Source organism: Perognathus longimembris, chromosome 4 (genome assembly GCF_023159225.1).
Source record: "Perognathus longimembris pacificus isolate PPM17 chromosome 4, ASM2315922v1, whole genome shotgun sequence".
Classification (NCBI taxonomy): Eukaryota; Metazoa; Chordata; class Mammalia; order Rodentia; family Heteromyidae; genus Perognathus; species Perognathus longimembris.
Genome location: NC_063164.1, coordinates 78,963,553 through 78,982,609, shown reverse-complemented (window position 1 = coordinate 78,982,609; position 19,057 = coordinate 78,963,553). Strand labels below are relative to the sequence as shown.

Sequence of the window (19,057 nt, the reverse complement as noted above, 5' to 3'; positions counted from 1 at the left end):
ATTGAATTTCATAATATAAATAATAAGCACCTCATAATATGTTAGAATTTATTACAGTACTAAAGTTTATAATTCAATCTCTTGCTCTTATATTTCTGTGTCTATGTGGAATCTTGTCATTGTTTAGTTGTTTAGTGTGTAGTTTTTGAAACAGTCTCACTGTATAGTATTGGCTGCTCTGGAAATATTACAGTTTTCTGAATGCTGGCTTTACAGAAGTGATGCATTACACTTCTGCCTTCTTTTGTGTTTCTCACAAATTGTATCAAAATTTTCTTCTCTCTTGCTCTCTCTCTCTTGCTCTCTCTTTCTCTCTGTATCTTTTTCTTTCAGTAGTGTTAATTATGAACTCAGATTTTCATTCCTGCTTGACAAATATCCTATCATTAAGCCATATCATCGTACTTTAATTAATAATAATTATTAGTCATTTTTAATGGAACATATACCATAATATAAGATCTTTAAAACTAGGCTACTGCATTGAAGCCAGTAATGTTGTATCTTTTGAGTCCACCAGAAAGATGTTAGTTTTCAACTAACAAATGGTAGCTTTATAAAAAGCTGACTTTTTTTTTTCTGGGTAGTTACAGGGTTCAGGACATGCTACCTCAAACTATCATGTTGGCATAATGAAAAAAATGGCAGAAGAAGGTCAATCTCCCTGACATTCTCCCAATAGTTTTTTTTTTTCTCCCCTTGAGGTCGATTATGAAATCTAGAAAGATTTTTTTGAACTTATCTGAAGCAGATCAGAGGATTGTCATATGAAAAATGTCCTCTATATTCGCAGAGGAAAATAGGAACCTTATTCTGAAGAAGAAAGGCCACAGAAAAATTTGAACTAACAGGCTTTGGTAAGTTTCACACCGTTTATTGTCAATAGATCAAGCCTAATTTCTTCTAGTATATTGCACTGACTTCTCTACAATTGATCGTTGTTCAATATACCCAGCACAGTAACAGACAGTACAAGAAATGGACCCAAGGCCTAAGGTACGAAACTGTAACCTCTCTGTACATCACTTTGACAATAAATAAGAAAATAAATAAATATTTCTTTGGTTTTTCATTTCCTTATAAAGTCATTTGTCAAGAAAATATTTTCAATGAGCTTATTTATTTTTCTTGTTGATAATTTTTGTTTTTTTTTTGTTATAGTGTCTCAGCCTATACAGATTCCGCCATGACCCTTTAAAGGGTAGGAAAAAAATGACTTTTTTTCTATCCTACAACATTTAATGCTAGTAAATCTTCAAAGAACAAAGCATAAAAACTACCAAAGGAATCATCTAAGGGCTGGGAATGTGGCCTAGTGGTAGAGTGCTTGCCTTGCATACATGAAGCCCTGGGATTGATTCCTCATCACCACATATACAGAAAAGGCCAGAAGTGGTGCTGTGGCTCAAGTGGTATAGTGCTAGCCTTCAGCAAAAAGAAGCCAGGGACAGTGCTCAGACCCTGACTTCAAGCCCCCAGGAATGGCGCCCCCCAAAAAAATGAAAAAAAGAAAAAAGAAAAAGAAACTCATTGAATGGAACAATCTAAAGGAGATAGAGTCAAAGTTTGGAACATAGAAAACCATAACAGAATAATATAAACACTTAATGTGGATACAACAATCTATAGGACTTCCCATATAAACATGATAAAAGTAACACAATTTTGTATTTCTTAAAAATTAAATCGAGGGCTGGGGATATAGCCTAGTGGCAAGAGTGCCTGCCTCGGATACACGAGGCCCTAGGTTCGATTCCCCAGCACCACATATACAGAAAATGGCCAGAAGCAGCGCTGTGGCTCAAGTGGCAGAGTGCTAGACTTGAGCGGGAAGAAGCCAGGGACAGTGCTCAGGCCCTGAGTCCAAGGCCCAGGACTGGCCAAAAAAAAAAAAAAAAAAAAAAAATTAAATCGAAATAAAAGACCCAAATACAATTCTTTCCATGAAGAAAATCTATCAGAAACAAAATGTTGGAAATGAGAAGCAGAATTCTGGTAATTCCTTAGTATAATATCCTTTCTCCCTGAAAGGAAGCTCCTCAAATTCTTCTCTGTCTTACCTTGTAACTTTTTTTTTTTTTTTTTTTTTTTTTTTTTTTTTTTTTTTGGCCAGTCCTGGGCCTTGGACTCAGGGCCTGAGCACTGTCCCTGGCTTCTTCCCGCTCAAGGCTAGCACTCTGCCACTTGAGCCACAGCGCCGCTTCTGGCCGTTTTCTGTGTATGTGGTGCTGGGGAATCGAACCTAGGGCATCGTGTATCCGAGGCAGGCACTCTTGCCACTAGAGTATATCCCCAGCCCCTTACCTTGTAACTTTAACTGTCTAAATAGGAGTCCCAAAATGATTGTGAGAACCAGAGAGTAAGTATGAAAAGTATCACAGTTGGAAGATACTGTGGCAGGGCATGTCAATGAAGAAGAGGCACAGATAGAAACCTGGTATATTCCCAGACTCAGGTTTCCCTCCTGTGGCAGGTAAAAGAAGGAAATTCAAAATTCCCCACACTACAAAAGGAAAAGAAGCAATCAAGAGAAAACAAAGAGGAAGGGAAGAAGGAAGAAAGGGAGGGAGGGGGGAGGAAGGGAGGAAGAAAGGGAGAGAGGTAAGGAAAGAAGAAGGAGAGAAGAGAGTAAGGAAGTAAAAGGAAAAGAAAATGGGTGAGAATGAGAAATAAGAAAAACAGAAGAATTGAAAGGCAGAGGAGGAAAAAAGGAAGTGGGAAGATATATTCTGAAACACTGACACAGAATATGTTTCCCTGCAGAGAAGTAAAAGCAAAGATCATGAGAGTTCAGTGCTATGTACTAGAATTTATTTTGTATATTGTTTTTAGTCCATAATCATACCAGATTTTTCAGCTTATTTTAATTATAATAAAGTTCTTTTCAAAAGTCATCCTGAAATTCATATGGAACAATAAAAGACCTAGAATAGCAAAAACAATCCTAAGCAGAAAGAACAGTGCTGGAGGAATTACAATACCCAACTTCAAGCTGTATTATAATGCTATAGTAATAACAACAGCTTGGTATTGGCACCGGAACAGGCCAGAAGACCAATGGAACAGAATTGAAGACCCAGAAATGAACCCACAGAACTACGCCTACTTAATCTTTGATAAAGGAGCTAAAACTATAGTCTGGAAGAAAGATAGCCTCTTTCACAAATGGTGCTGGCAAAACTGGTTCAAAACATGCAACAAACTAAAACTAGATCCTTATATATCACCCTACATCAAAATCAATTCCAAATCGATCAAAGACCTCGAAATCAAAACAGACACCCTGAAAACACTAAAGGAAGGAGTAGGAGAAACACTTGGGCTCCTTGGCACTGGACGGAACTTCCTCAACAAAGACCCAGAAAGGCTACAAATCAAAGAAAGGTTGGACAAATGGGACTACATCAAACTACAGAGCTTCTTCAGGGCAAAGGACATAGCTTGCAAGATAAACAGAAAGCCCACAGACTGGGAGAAGATCTTTACCAGCCATTCAACAGACAAAGGCCTCATATCTAAAATATATGCAGAACTAAAAAAATTACCTTCATCCAAAACAAAACTGCAAAGAACCAATAGCCCCCTCATCAAGTGGGCTAGAGACTTAAAAAGAGACTTCTCTGATGTGTAAATGAGAATGGCCAAGAGGCATATGAAAGAGTGCTCTACATCAGTGGCCATTAAAGAAATGCAAATCAAAACAACATTGAGATTCCATCTCACCCCAGTAAGAATGTCCTATATCAAGAAAACTAACAATAACAACTGTTGGAGGGGATGTGGCCAAAAGGGAACCATACTTCATTGCTGGTGGGAATGTAAACTGGTTCAGCCACTCTGGCAAGCAGTATGGAGATTCCTCAGAAAGCTAAACATAGAACTCCTCTATGAACCATAGAGATTAAATTTCTATGTACATTGACTTTGTAGCCTAGGATGCTTTACCATGTTAGCTACAGCTTCTCTTTTAGGTTTTGTTTAATTTTTTGTAATTAATTGACAATAAAAAATTCACATCTTTTATTTCCTGGACTGTCTTTGGACCATGATCCTTAGTTTTTAGCCTTTTGAATGCCCACTTTCATAACAGAGTTTTGCCTAAGAAATACTTTAAGATATGGTGATTGTGGAACCCAATCAGTGTGTCTTGTAAAAATGTTTTATTGGAACATAACAAGGTGTAACATTTGTTTGCATATTTGCTATATTAGCTTTCAAATTACAGTAAGAATTGGATAATTTCAATAGAGATCACATGTCCCACAAAATCTTACAATATTTTCTAGGCCTATACAGAAAAAAATGTAAAGCAAATAACTCTTTTAAATACTAGGGAAAAATCCAGAAGAGTGGTTGTGACCGCTGTGAGACCAAGATACCCCCATTTATTATATATACAGGAAACAGAAAGGCTAATAGACTGCTATGAGCAATTTTCTCATGTGAAATGAAAACTCAGTTGTTCAGACTTGGGTTGACTGATAGTTCTTTTGATCTGAACTTCAGGTGACCAAAGAACTTTGACAGTATCTATAGGTATCTGTTGTTTTATTATTTATTCATAGTATAAATAATGCACAAAGACACTGGTTTCTCCAATACCTATATAAAGAAGTGGGATATAATGTTAGACAAGACTAAGTTCTCAATTACAAAGCCTAGGTTTCTGTATTTTTAATCTATATTACATGTTCTGTAGTGCTATGGTCCCGGTCACAATTTAAATGTTCTTCATCTCCTGCCTGTTAAACTTCTCACTGAATTCCTGACTTCTATGTAGATGTCTTTCTAAAATACTGAGCTAGCCACATATCCTATTTTCTTGAATGTTTTAAATGATTTCCTACCTAGTTAACTCATGAAATCTCAGTCTCATCTCCCAAATTTTCTGAGTTCTTGACACTGTGACAATGGTTTAGAAGTGACTTCTTTTTTGCCCTCTGGTTCTTTATTTGGATCTAAGATGTTCCTTCTTCTTGGAGACATAATTGATATTTCAAACAAAATTCAATTGTCTAAGTATTTTTCACTTCCCTTTCCTTGTTAAAATTAATCATTTGTCAATTGCTATTAGACATTTATTATATTATATATGTTCTTTTCTATTTTTAAGTCTCTATTTCCCCAAGTACAGTTTTGTTTCCTTGACTTTGGATGATGACCCTGGGTAAGTAAGTGGCACTCTGTGTATACCATCCTTTCTTTCTATGGCACCAATCTGTCTTCCAGTTTCACCAAAATATTCTCTGCAAATCTACATTATATGCGTGCTAGAATAGATGGTTTTCTGAATATTTAGAGCTTTCCTTTTTTCACCTTCACCTGTGTTCTTTTTCTAGAATCCCAGTATTATATTTGCAGTGATCTCCTTCACAAGCTACCTAAAATAATTCTCTGTAATGAAACATATTTGATAGAAGCCAGAGACACTGACCTACTCCATCACTAAATATGAGATTTCAATATTGACATCACACTGTGCTACACAATCATTTCCTGTCCTATTTTCTATGAATCTACTTTATTCATTTATTTTTTGATGCTGGGGATTGAGTTTGGCATATCATGGATACCAGACACATGTTCTACCACTGAGCTATACTACCATCCTATGCAATTATCAGTGGCAAAATATAATCACATATTTTATGTTGGTATAGAGTGGACCCCCTGGGTATTCTAGTGGTAAGCCAGTTCTGAAAAAGGAGAGATAGTAATTTTTTTTCTTTTTCAGGCTTTGTCCCAAATACACATTTATAGACACACAAAAATCATAAAGTAACAACAGAAAAAGAATCAGATGGGGCCAAGTTCAAATAAAACTTTATTTGGAAAACATAAAGGAGAGCAATTTAGATTGAGGGTCATGGAATGTCACTTAGAGCTAGGTGTTTTGTTTGTTTTGTTTTCCTGGTAGAAATTATGGATTACTTACATACATGTTATGTTTTATTAGAATTTCTATGACATTTCTCAAAGGCATTTGTGCTCATATGCCTGCTCTTGAATGTATATTGGTGCATGATTTAAAGTTGCACCCATCTACAAATTTGGCCAGTAAATTAATCTTCTAAAGACATCATAGTTACAATGATAGACTCAATAATACATAAGTCCCATATATTACATGAAAAACAAATACTAATTATTCAATCACATTAGACTAATGTGTATACTGTGAGAAAAACAATATTTTGAAAGATAATTTCACATTCTATACAAACTGTTTAATTATAGTCCATTTCATATCAACAGAAGTTAATGTCAATAATATTATAGAGCAAAATTAAAATGTATATGATTATTTTTGATGTAACATAAACTATACACACAATTTATTTAAGAAATACATCCATGTGCAGAGTGATAAAATCTCAGGATCTAATTTGTTAGAGAACAAGATCTCACTCTCTTCAATCAAGTTATATTTTGTATTAAATTATATTTATCCTATTGATAATAAAAAATCCTAATATGAAAAAGTAATTTAGGTATGGTAATAATTTTTATTTATAAAATGAATTCATATTTTGAAGAAATGAATATTTAGAATTATGTTCCCAGTGAAATGTAATCTACAATCCTGTTTGCACTATGACAAACATCTTCAAATGTTAATTTTACCATTTGATGGTGAATAACTTGAGGACTACAATCCTCCTTTCCTCCTTCACTACCTGCATCTCTCCCTTTTTTCCTTCCTTCTCACTTTACTTCTTTATAATATGAATACTCAAACTCAATGTTCACAAATTCCTTACAATCATTTCACCTCTAATCTACACACCTCAATCTATGGTTCATATATATATACATATATATTTATAGAAAGAGAGAAAAAGATAATATATGTATACATATATAAAAATATAAAGGAAAATATATGCAAGTAGGAGATATTTATATCACAATTAGCTTCACAATATTTCAGCTATAGAAGTGATGAAATTACTACTTTGATCAAGTTATGTATATTTTATGGATTAATTTATATTTGTGTCTGTGGAAAATTAAAATTATCTATATTGTTTGAATGAAGATACTTGTACCACTCATTGATAATATTTTAAAAATTACAACACTATTTTTGCAGAATTGTAAAAGGATAAATATAAATACAAATACTTAATATCATGCTATAGGCAGAGTGTATTTTTTACATCCAAATACATTAGTTGGATTGTTTATTTAGTGTATATCATGAGTTTCCCTTAAACACCAGAAAAAAGATCCAAAGAAAGTGTGTGTGTGTGCTTGTGTGTGTGTGTGTGTGTGTGTGTAAAGAGAATGAGAGAGAGGGCAGAGAAAAAGGAAGGAAGGAGGGAAGGAAGGAAAGAAAGAAGAAAGAAAGAAAGGTAGGGAAGAAGGAAGGGGAAGGGAAGGGAAGGGACAGGAAAGGAAGGACACAGAAGCAAATAAGGAAGAGAGTTTTAGATAACTTTCAATCATACTAAGGAGGTAACATGTTATTTATTCTAGTATCTTAAATTAATTGTTATTTATTTCACTTTGAAAATTAGTAGTACATTTGTTGAGGAAGTTTCCAGTATTATGATGATTTCTCAAGACTTTTAAAAAATGTATCTCAAACCAAGTAAGTATTTCACTGATAGTATAAAATTCATTCACTAGGGTGCATAGGGTATAACTCAATGGTAGAATCCTGAAGTGTGCTTGTGGTCCATTCAAAGAAGCAGTAGAGAGCGAGGGTGAGAGAAAGTGAGGGGGAGGAGAAAATCAACACTATCATAGTTAGGAGATAATATTTTAAATGATATTTGAGGAGTGTTTTTTATTCAAATTGTAACTCCGTTGCTCATAATTATAATTAAGTATGTTAATAGCACAACATAATGTCTCCACTTTTTGATTTGGTAAATTTTACTTTATCTCACGTAGAGTAATAATGTCAGTGATATTCTTAGTATCCTAATGTTTCTTGGGAAGATAACATCTTATTTTCTCATAAATGTTTTCAAAAATAGATTACTTTTTCTATGCAAGTATTTTCCTGATTGTATACGGAGGCATGTAAAGCATTTCAATGTGATATCACCTCCTTGAGAAATGGCCTGTAACTTCATTGATATAATGTTTAAGTGTAGTAGGTGGTACAGTACATAATAAAAAAAATCAAAGTTTCCAAACTGAGGTAATTTATTTTATCACTATGTGATGAAAACACAGTAAATGTTTTCAAATATTATTTCATTTATTCTTCTTAATTTTTATTTTAGTTTATAAAAATCCCCATTTTTTGCACAAAGGAACATAACTTTATTAAAGCTGAAATACTTAAAGTAACAATCATTAAGGAGAAAAAAATAAGTTCTTTAATGAGCACTATGATGCACAAACTCACGCACATTCATTCATTCGTCAATTCATGTAGAAATTTACAGAACTCATTTATGCCTTAAAATAAAAAATGAGAACTGCCTTAAATATAAATGTTATAAGTATAAATTTTATAAGATGATTGCTTAAAAAACTCCTCAATGTCTTGCTCATTCTCTTTGTGGATTGTGATTTGTTATTTCAGAGGATATTTTCATATTAATGTAATCTAAAACATTTTGCACATTTGTCAGTCATGTTGGCTTTCAAGATCAAAACAAAAAGAGACAGTTGAGTCTTTAACCTGCATTTGACAGGAAAATAACATGTTCCTTACAAAATAGTAGTATTTTTATCAGCAAATACCTACGTCTCTTTTGAAATAAGTTATTTTCAGATAGAATAGAAGTATTTTCAAGAAGAGATAAACACCTGATAACAAGATAAAAATGTATAAAAGGGTTTTCAACATTTAAAGCCACTTTCATATTCTTGAGACATTTTTAGAAAATATTACAATCACAGCAATGAAAGAATTAAAGAAAAAAAAAGGGGGAGCTGGGAAACTTAGGGTAGTGGAATCCTTCTGAGTATAGAAGGTGATCTAATTGCACGGGATAAAATTACCACTTGAAATATATTGAAGAAAAATTTAGATTGATCGAGGACACATAGAAGAAAAGCAAAGTTGTGGACAGCAAAGAGCAGGAAAAGGAGATAGGTCTTTTCTACTTCTCACTCTTTTTTATTCATATATGGGCCATATGAATATAACCTTTCTATAGGTTTTATTTTTTTTTATGGTCAAGGTGATGTGCAGAAGGGCTACAGTTACATACATCTTTAGCCAACATCTGCTATCAAGTTGGGAAGGAGGTCTAGAAACACAGGTCAAAGTAACCTAAACACTTATGGGACTGACTGTACATTTGTTTAACCTATCTATCATAACTTAACAAAAGCAGTGTGTTTAGTACTTGGTAAGTATTTTATAAAGAGCCACATACATTCCACTTTTCAAGTGCAAAAACAAATATCATGACTTAGATTTAGCTGGAAACTGAAGCAAGCATTGCAACTCGAGAATTTTCTTCTTGACTATTCCATTTTCTAAACTGATTGCTATGAAGATAATCTCTTGAAATTTACTCATGTCACTTAAATCCTATCATTTAAGAATTTTCTGCATTAGAAATAAAGACTCAAAAGTAAAACCACTGTCTAAACTAAGGCTTCTACGATCACTTGTGTATATGCAAACATTCTCTGAATTTATCCTCATTGGACTTGTGGCCAAATCTAGTGACTTTTATTTATCATCATCTCAGAAACTGTTAACACTTATGGCTGATCATCCCAAAACTTTACCTTCAGTCTTTCAGAGTGTTGCATTTTGAGGCTACAAACTCCTGGTCACCATTTTTTTAAACTTAGTTTTTAAGAAATTGTCTTTACCCTCATTTTTAGCTTTCTTGGCTTCTAAGGTTCTATCCTTGCCTCTTCTTACTTTCTGAGATATCTTGAAATTGTATCTCCCTTTTTTGTCCTGATTCTACAACTGAATGATTACAGAAGCTCTGGAAGAAGCCCAGACCCTCCTTATAACAATTTTCATCCCCCTTCAGTCCAGTAATCAACATAAACAAAGTTTATTTTTTTTCAGTTCATGCTTTAAGTCTATATTTCAACCAACTGTAGCCAGTAGGTGAACACTGATCTGTGAGCTGCATTTTGCAATGGCAAAAATAAAGAATAATACACACACACACACACACACACACACACACACACACACAGAGAGAGAGAGAGAGAGAGAGAGAGAGTGAGAGAGAGAGAGAAAGAGAAAGAGACCACATGCACATACATATTTTTTTCTGAAATTCAAAATTTAGCACCCAGGAATTTCGATTTACTGAACTACAGTTTCATCTACTGCCATTCCATAATAAGAGAATTAGGAAACTACAACCCAGATAACATGGCCCACAAAACCTGTGATATATACTGACTAGAACTTAGAGAATCAGTCCACTGACCCTGCCCTTAAACATTTCATAAGATTTTGCATGTCACACTGAGACTACGAAGTCAGCTACAGAAACCAGAAAGCTAAATGAGCCTAAATCTTTTTTTTTATTTGTTTATTAATTGAACACAAATTTTTTTACAAGGTGTTGTGCAAAAAGGGTACAGTTACATAGTAGGGCAGTACATTTCTTGTGATATCTTACGTCCTGTTTTCCTATCCCTTCTCTAGGTCAGGTAGACATACATACAATATACAATGTATCAAGAACATATATAGTATTCACAGACTTGGTCTCTACTGTCTCTCCGTCTCCCTTTGTTAACAGTCACATATCAGGGAGATCATGCCCCTTTGTTTTCTGTGTTCTAGGCTTGTCTCGCTCAACATTATTTGTTCAAGTTCTGACCATTTCCCTGCAAATAACAATATTTCACCATTCCTAATTGCTATGTAGTATTCCATTGTGTATAAGTACCATATTTTTTGGATCCATTCGTCTGTGGAGGGGCATCTGGGTTGTTTCAATATTTTGGCTATTGTGAATTATGCCGTGATAAACATGGAAGTACAAATGTCTTTTTGATATCTTGGGGTTTGCTGTTTAGGATAGATGCCTAGGAGTGGTATGGTTGGGTCATAGGGTAGGTCTATATTGAGCTTTTTGAGAAACCTCCATACTGTTCTCCAAAGTGGTTGTACTAATTTGCACTCCCACCAACAATGGAGAAGGGTTCCTCTTTCCCTGCACCCCCTCCAGCATTTATTGTTTCCTGAGTTCAGAGTATAGGCCATTCTAACTGGGGTGAGGTGGTATCTCAGGGTGTTTTTATTTGCATTTCCTTTACTAGCAGGGATGTTGAGCATTTCCTCATGTGTTTCTTTGCCATTTTTATATCTTCTCTTCTGAAGTCTCTCTTTAGCTCTTTTGCCCATTTCCTAATAGGTTTATTAGGTTTGGAGGGGCTTAGTTTTTTGAGTTCTCTGTAAATGAAAGATATCAGGCCTTTGTCTGTTGCTGTGGTGGTAAATATCCTTTCCCATATCGTTGGCTGTCTTTCTATTTTGGTGGCTACATCCTTAGCTGTGCAGAAACTTTTTAATTTGTAGTAGTTCCATTTGTCAAGTCTTTCCCCTATTTGTTGTGCCCCTGGGACTCTATTCAGGAAGTTCCTTCCTGTGCCAATAAGTTCTAGTGTCTTTCCTACTCTGTCCTTCAGTAGTTTCAAGGATTCAGGTCTGATATTGAGGTCCTTGATCCATTTTGAGTTGATCTTGGTGCAAAGTGATAGGCTTGGGTCTACTTTGAGTTTTCTGCATATGGTTGCCCAGTTTTCCCAGCACCAGTAGTTGAAGAGGCTATGTTTATTCCATTGTATGTCTCTAGTTCCTTTGTCGAATATCAGTTGGCTGTAAGAATGAGGTTTTATTTCTGGGTCTTCAGTTCTAATCCATTGGACTTCCGATCTGTTTTTATAGCAATACCATGCTGTTTTTGTTATGATGGCCTTGTAGTAGAGTTTGAAGTCTGGTATTGTGATACCTCCTGCACTGCTTTTTTTGCCTAGAATTGCTTTGGCTATTCTAGTTTTTTTGCTGTTCCATATGAATTTATGGATTGGTTTCTCTATTTCAGTGAAGAATGTGGCTGGGATTTTGATAGGTATTGCATTGAATTTGTATAACAATTTGGGCAATATGGCCATTTTCACTATATTGATTCTGCCTACCCATGAGCATGGGAGGTCTTTCCATCTCCTTGTGTCTTCTTTGATTTCCCTTATTAGATTTTTGTAGTTTTCATTAAATAGGTCCATCACGTCCTTGGTTAAGTTGAACCCTAGGTACTTTAATCTTTTTTTGGCTACTGTAAATGGAATTGTTTCCATAATTTCCTTTTCTGTTTGTATATTGCTGGTGTACAGAAAAGCTGCTGACTTTTGTGGATTGATTTTTGTATCCTGCTACTTTGCCAAATTGGTTTATTAGGTGTAGGAGTTTGGGTACTGAGTTTTTTGGGGTCCTTCAGATATAAGATCATGTCGTCTGCTAATAGGGATAACTTGATTTCTTCCTTGCCGATGTGGATCCCTTTGATGTCCTCCTCTTGCCTTATTGCTATGGCTAGGGATTCCAGCACTATGTTGAACAGAAGTGGGGAGAGTGGGCATCCTTGTCTTGTTCCTGAGTTTAGGGGGAATGATTTAAGTTTCTCTCCATTTAATATGATATTAGCAGTTGGTCTGTTGTATATGGCTTTTATTGTTTTGTGGAATGTTCCATCTATTCCTGTTCTCTCCAAAGCTATTAATGGGTATAGATGTTGTATTTTGTCAAAGGCTTTTTGGGCATCGACTGAGATAACAATGTAATTCTTGATTTTAGATCTGTTTATGTGGTGAATTACGTTGATTGATTTACGGATGTTGAACCATCCTTGTGACTATGGGATGAAGCCTACTTGGTCATGATGTATGATTTTCTTGATCAGTCTCTGGATCCTGTTAGCTAATATTTTATTGAGGAACTTTGTGTCTGTGTTCATTAGTGATATTGGACTGTAGTTATCTTTTTTTGTTGGGTCTTTGCCTGGTTTGGGAATGAGTATGATATTAGCTTCAGAGAATGAGTTTGGGGTTTCTCCCTCTAATTCTATTTCACGGAAGAGTTTGAGGAGTATTGGTATTAGCTCCTCACTAAAGGTTTTGTAGAATTTGTTGGTGAATCCATCTGGGCCTGGGTTTTTCTTAGTAGGGAGGTTCTTGATTACCTCCTGTATCTCACTGTAAGTTATTGGTTTATTTAGTTGATTTATTTCTTCTTGGTTCAGTTAGGGCAGTTTGTACTTCTCTAAGAATTGATCCACGGGGGCTGGGGATATGGCCTAGTGGTGAGAGAGCTTGCCTTGTATACATGAGGCCCTGGGTTTGATTCCCCAGCACCACATATACAGAAAACGGCCAGAAGTGGCGCTGTGGCTCAAGTGGCAGAGTGCTAGCCTTGAGCAAAAAGAAGCCAGGGACAGTGGCCCAGGACTGGCCAAAAAGAAAAAAAAAAAAAAGAATTGATCCATTTCTGTAAAATTATTGTTTTTTGCTGAGTAGAGGTTTTGGAAATAGCTCCTTATGATTGTTTGAATATAGTGTGTACTTGTTGTAATTTTTACGGTGTAGTCCTTGATTTTACGTCTATGAGTCTCTTCTCTTCTTTCTTTTGTAAGTCTTGCAAGGGTTCTGTCAATTTTGTTTATTTTCTCAAAGAACCAGCTTTTAGTCTTATTTATTTGTTGAATGGTCTTTCTATTTTCAATCAGATTTATCTCTTCTTTAATCTTTGTGATCTCTCCCCTCCTAGTCGTTTTAGATTCTGTCATTTCTTGTTTCTCCAGTTGTTTTAGTTTCATCGTGAAGTTATTCACCTGCTCTGCTTCCATTCTTTTAATATGAGTGCTGAGGGCAATGATCTTGCCCCTCAGTACTGCCTTAGCTGTGTCCCATAGGTTTCTTTGTGATGTGTTTTCATTGTCATTGCGGCTTATGAATCGTTGGTTTCATCTTTAATTTGGTCTGTGGCCCAAGTGTTGGATAGCAGCGTGGGGTTTAGCTTCCAAGATTGTGTATAGCCTCTGTGGTATCCTTTGTTGTTGAGGGTTACCTTTAATCCACTGTGATCAGATATAATATATGGGATAACGACAATACTTTTGTATTTGCTGAGGTTCTTTGTGTGGGCTATGACATGGTCTATTTTGGAATATGATCCATGGGCTGCTGAAAAGAAGGTGTGTTGGGTCTCTGTAGGGTGGAAAGTTCTATATAGGTCTGTTAGATCCATTTGGGAAATGGTGTTATTTAGGACCTCAGCTCCCTTACTAATCCTCTGGGTGTTGGATCTGTCTCTTGGCGAGAGAGGGGTATTAAAGTCACCCACTATGATTGTGTTTGTGTCTATCTTGTTCTGTAATTCTGTGAGAATTTGTCACCCACTATGATTGTGTTTGTGTCTATCTTGTTCTGTAATTCTGTGAGAATTTGCTTGACATATGTAGGGCCTCTTTTGTTCGATGAGTATACATTTATCACAGTGATGTCTTGATTCTGGATTTTTCCTTGTATTAATATGTAGTGTCCTTCTTTGTCTTTTTGAGTTGACTTTAATGAGAAGTCCAGCTTGTCTGAGATCAGAATGGCTACACCTGCCGTTTTGGTGGGTGCATTTGCTTGGTAGATTTTGCTCCATCCTTTCATTCGAAGCCTGTTTTTGTCTCTTGCAGTAAGGTGGGTCTCTTGTAGACAGCAGATGTCAACTTTTTGTTTGCGAATCCATTCTGCCAGTCTGTTCCTCTTTATAGGGGAGTTTAAACCATTTATATTTAAAGAGATCAAGGATAAGGGTGTTTTTTCTCCTTCTATTTTCTTGTTGGGCTGTTTTTTCCTCTTTTTTTTTTTGTTGTCTTTAGTGAGCTGTTCTTTCTGTTGGACTTTGGCTATTGAAGTTTCTTTCTGATTCTGTCTGTGTGTCTTTTACGATCTCTGTTGGGTGGGGCTCTCCTCTTAGATTCGCTGTAGGGCTGGTTTTTTATTCACATACTCCTTTAGCTCTTCTTTGGTGTGGAAAGATCTGGTTTTCCCTTCGAATGTGAACTCCAATTTCGCTGTATATTTGATCCGAGGTTGCAAATTGTTAGCCTGACGTACTTGGATGGTGTTCTTCCACTCAGTTAGAGCTTGGTAAGTTTGTGTGGATAAGTCAGATGTTATTCGAATCCTCTTCCCGTTGTAGAAAGTTTCCTTCTTCGCTTTGGCTGAATTCAGAATTTGCTCTTTAATCTTGAGGTCTGTAGTCTTGAATATTATGTGCCTTGGGGTGGCTTTTCTGGGGTCTGGACTGCCAGGTGTCCTCTAGGCTCCAGTTGCCTGGATGGGGTCCCCTGTGAGATTGGGGAAGTTTTCTGCAATGACTTTATTGAGAACATGTTTAAGCCCTCTGCTCTGGTATTCTGCTCCTTCTTCTATTCCAATTATGAGCAGATTATATCTCTTGTCTTTGTCCATTAGTTCCTGGATTAGTCTGCCCTGAAGCTTCACCTTTTCTTGGAGTGTGGTCATTTTCTGGTTGTTGTCGGTTGCTTCATCATCCAGGCGAGAGATTCTGGATTCCATATGGTCCACTCTTTGTGTTATGGTTTCAATTGCGGAGTTTATGGATGTCAGAGAGCTATTTATGGTTGTCATATCAGCTCTGATCGTGGAAATTTCTTCCTTTAAAGAGTTGTATTTTAAATCTATTTTTTCATGCATTTCAATTCTCAGGATGTGGAGATTTTCTTTAAAGGAGGCTTGCATTGTATCCATTTTTGCTTCCATTTCTTTAAAGAAGGCTTGTATTGTATCCATTTTTGCTTCCATTTCTTTCTTGGCTTTCTGGGTGTCCTTCAAGATTTCTGCTCTAAACTCCTGGAATTGTTTTCTGATTTCATTTCTGACGCTTTCCATCATTCCTGTTAACATGGCCTCATTTGCTTTTTTAGTCCCCATCTCCTCTTCAGTCATGCTGCTTTTTGGAGCTAGCGAGTTGGCTTGCCCTTTGATGAACTGTTATGTTTCTTTGTGATTTGTGCATCCGGAGATCTGTGGATAGCTTCTTAGGTTTGGTTTGTAGCTCTTCCCTCCCTCCTGTGAAGGCGTGTCTACGGCAGCAGGTGCTGCCACTGTGGCCCTGCCCACCAGTGCAGGGTATGCCTACCAGATCGGGCGCTGTCGCCGGGGGCCCCACCCTCCTGTGCGCTGTGTGTCCACTACAACAGGCACTTTATCAGGGTATGCCTCCCAGAGCAAGCCCTGGGTTGTTGGGTTGTGTTTGCGCCCTTCCGTGAGTCCATGGGGGGGGACAGTATGTGTGGCCCCAGTGGGATCGACTGTCCGGGTGTGGGTTAGCACCCTCAGACCTCACTTCCGCTGTGAGGGGGGGACATGATCAGGCCCAGGTGTCCCTGCTGTGCTGGTATTGCCCACCAGCGCCTGTGATTTTAGTTTTAAGAGTCTGCGAGGTCCAGGCACCTCAGGTGGGGCTTGCACTGCCGGCCGTCCCCCCGGCCCCTGTTGGGAAGGGGGCGGGGCCGGTTCTGCCAGTTCAGGAACCTGTGGGGCCTTGGGGCTGCTCCACCCTTCCCCTGCTAAACTGACTTCCCAGCGCCCGAAGGGAGCTTCCCGCCTGATTTGGGGGTTCTTTGTTCCCACAGGGTGGGGAAGGGGAGGGAGGAAGATCTAGCTTCTTTGTAGGTCTTGGGTCTCTGATAGCTGGTCTCCCGTTGGGTGAGGGGGTAATGGGGGACTCACTGATACTGCATTGTGTGTGTGTCCCGCGCAGCTGTTGGTCCCTCAGGGGGTGTCGAATTGTCATGGTGGCTTCCCCGGTTTCCTCCTTCTGCTGCGCTGGGTCCCCCTGTCCGAACCCGGTGTGGACCCGAACTTCTCATCACTGCTGTTGCGTGTCTTGGTCCGCACCCTCCCGTGCAGACCCACCCTTACCATGGGGTTTCCTGCTACCTGGATTCTGCACTCCTGGCAGCCTGTCTGCCTGTCGCAGGGTTCCCCTTTCCCAGCCTGACCCTGTTTGGGCCAGGGTCGGCTGGTGGCGGGAGGGTGCCCCGGAGATTCTCTGGCTCCGTGTAGGTTTTTGGCTCTTCTTTTATGTTCCTTTTTGTTTTCCTGCGTTTCTCCACTGCTTCTGGCTGCTGGTTTTGCTGGGTTTTTGATGGGGTATTGGGTGTTGGAGATCCCAGCTCGCTATTCAGTTGGAGTGACTCGGGGTGCCTCCCTACTCTGTCGGTGCCATCTTTCTCGCTCCCTAAATCTTTTTTTTTTGTCATAGTCCCCAAGCAAAAATTTTAATCCCAATTTTTTAAACTGATTTGCTTCTAAATATATCTGAACTTATGGCATGGTCTCTGTTCTTAGGAAGTGACCTCCTGCTCTACTAAGAAAGCTTCCTCTGATCATTGATTTCATGTATTAACTTGGTTGCATTGTGGAATGCCCAGAAAACTAACAAAACAATCTAAAGCATTATTTTGAATACATTAGCATTTGAGTCAGCACTTGAGATTCCACCCTTTCCTGCACAGGGGCATCAAGACAGTGTGTACACCGACTCAGAAGAAAACGATGAAGACAAAACTGTCTCATTTCTGGAAAAGGTTCCTAGGAATCAGGATTCTTCCAGGAAGTATTTTTTCTGGTAGTTCAAACAGCCACCTTCAAGAACTATGATTCCAGAAATATGACCTATCTTTCAGGAGAGTTTCTTCTATAATATTTTTTGTGAGTGGCATACTGTAATGAGTAAGAGAAACAGAAATTCCAGCTCCATCTGTTTTTAGTTTCTCTCTATATTTTGTTCCTTTCTTTCAATGAAAGAAAATTTGCGTGTTAGCACCAAAAGTCAGTCTATATGGCCTGTCCTTTTGAGGTGAGAAATGTATTTCTACCCTCATACCTTGACCCAAATAGGAATTTTTTAGATTGTCCCCTTCCGATTCATTGTTCTTAAGCCTTTGAACTTGGCCTTCATCCCAGAGGCATTCCTAGTTTTCCTGGTTCTGTGAAGCAGATTGTAAGTCTTCTCAGTCTCCATAATGACAGAAGCCCAATCTTCCTACCTCCCTCTCTTTACTGGGTTTGAATTCAGTTTCTCAGGCTTTCTTTTTATTTATTTTATTTATTAATTAAATTTTGTTGACAAGGTGTTGTGCAAAAGGGGTACAGTTACATAATAGGGCAGTGTGTACATTTCTTGTGATATCTTACACCCTCATTTTTCTTTCCCTGCCCTAGATCAGGTAGGCATATATAAAATACACAGTGTACCAAAAACATATACAGTAGCCACGTGGCAAAGGAAATTCACCTAGAACTTTAAATATAACGTCAACAATAGAGTTTGCTTATCGTTGACTTATATGATCATACATACATAGCTTTTGAGCTATTGTGATCCACTGAGAGGTCTATTTTAGACCTTTTTTAAGTTTAGTAGTTGTTTGGCTTTAGGTACATTCTAGGTAAGCATTCTACCACCTGAGCCACACTCCCAGCCCTGCTTTATACTATCTAGGACTGGACTTAGACTACCAATTTACTTATGACTCTTGTGCAACTGGATTAAAATCTATATATCATCACACTGGGATTCCTTGTTAAGATGGCAATGCAAAAATCTTACCTTAACTTGTATTGATTTCTGATCTTCCTAGACCCATTACCCAAGTTATTGGGATAATAGATAATAGGTATGAGCCATCTTGCTGGCCCAGATTTCAAATTTTTTTTAATAAGACATTTAACAAACTAGTAAAACTTATTTTACTTTAAATAAAAATACATTTAGTTTACTTAAATATAAAATAGTAACAATTATGTGTGAAGCACTATTCTAAATCTATTTTAGGAATTAATTTATGTTTACTATGTTTGCATTAAATGGCCAAATAGTCACTTGATTTCTGATATCCACACTATTCTCTACAGATTTCAGGTAATTAAAACAAGTAAAAGGAGCTTAAATAACTTGCCATTAATATCCTGTAATAAATGAATGGTAAAACATGTTCTATAAACAAAAATTAGCTAATGGTGAAGAGGATCATCAAGCAATTAATAAATTAACGTAAGGCTTTGAAGGCAGTTTTCACTG

At 37.2% G+C, this 19,057-nt stretch overlaps 1 protein-coding gene across 1 annotated transcript in view; it reads right to left on the bottom strand.

Annotated features, from left to right (window-relative positions):
• Lrp1b (LDL receptor related protein 1B) overlaps positions 1-19,057 on the bottom strand; it is a 1,711,024-nt gene that overhangs the window by 519,178 nt on the left and 1,172,789 nt on the right. The window lies entirely within an intron of this gene.